Source organism: Brassica oleracea, chromosome C7, assembly GCF_000695525.1.
Source record: "Brassica oleracea var. oleracea cultivar TO1000 chromosome C7, BOL, whole genome shotgun sequence".
In the NCBI taxonomy this organism is placed as follows: Eukaryota; Viridiplantae; Streptophyta; class Magnoliopsida; order Brassicales; family Brassicaceae; genus Brassica; species Brassica oleracea.
The window spans coordinates 27,066,672-27,067,005 of NC_027754.1; positions in this window are offsets into that span (position 1 = coordinate 27,066,672).

The following is a 334-nucleotide window of genomic DNA, read 5'->3' on the forward strand; positions in this document are numbered from 1 at the left end:
TTATAGATTTTGATTATGTTGTTTTGTTTTTGTTGTTTTGGACGATAAAGTTCCAATTCAGTATAGCCATCCTGAACAAGGACTGTCTAACATTCCTTACACGCTTTTGATTCTTTTCGAAAACATACTTATGCAAGAAAACACACTCATTTTATTTTTCTGGAAGCCCATCCTGAAAGTTCCACAAGCTATCCTAGATAACACATGTGTTTTATAATGATACAACATTTAACACTTTCTTGATATAATTATTGAAAATGCTTCAAGCTATCCTATTTTCATGTTCTCTGTTTGATATGTGTTCCATGTTTTGTAGACAATGACCTCCATTTGG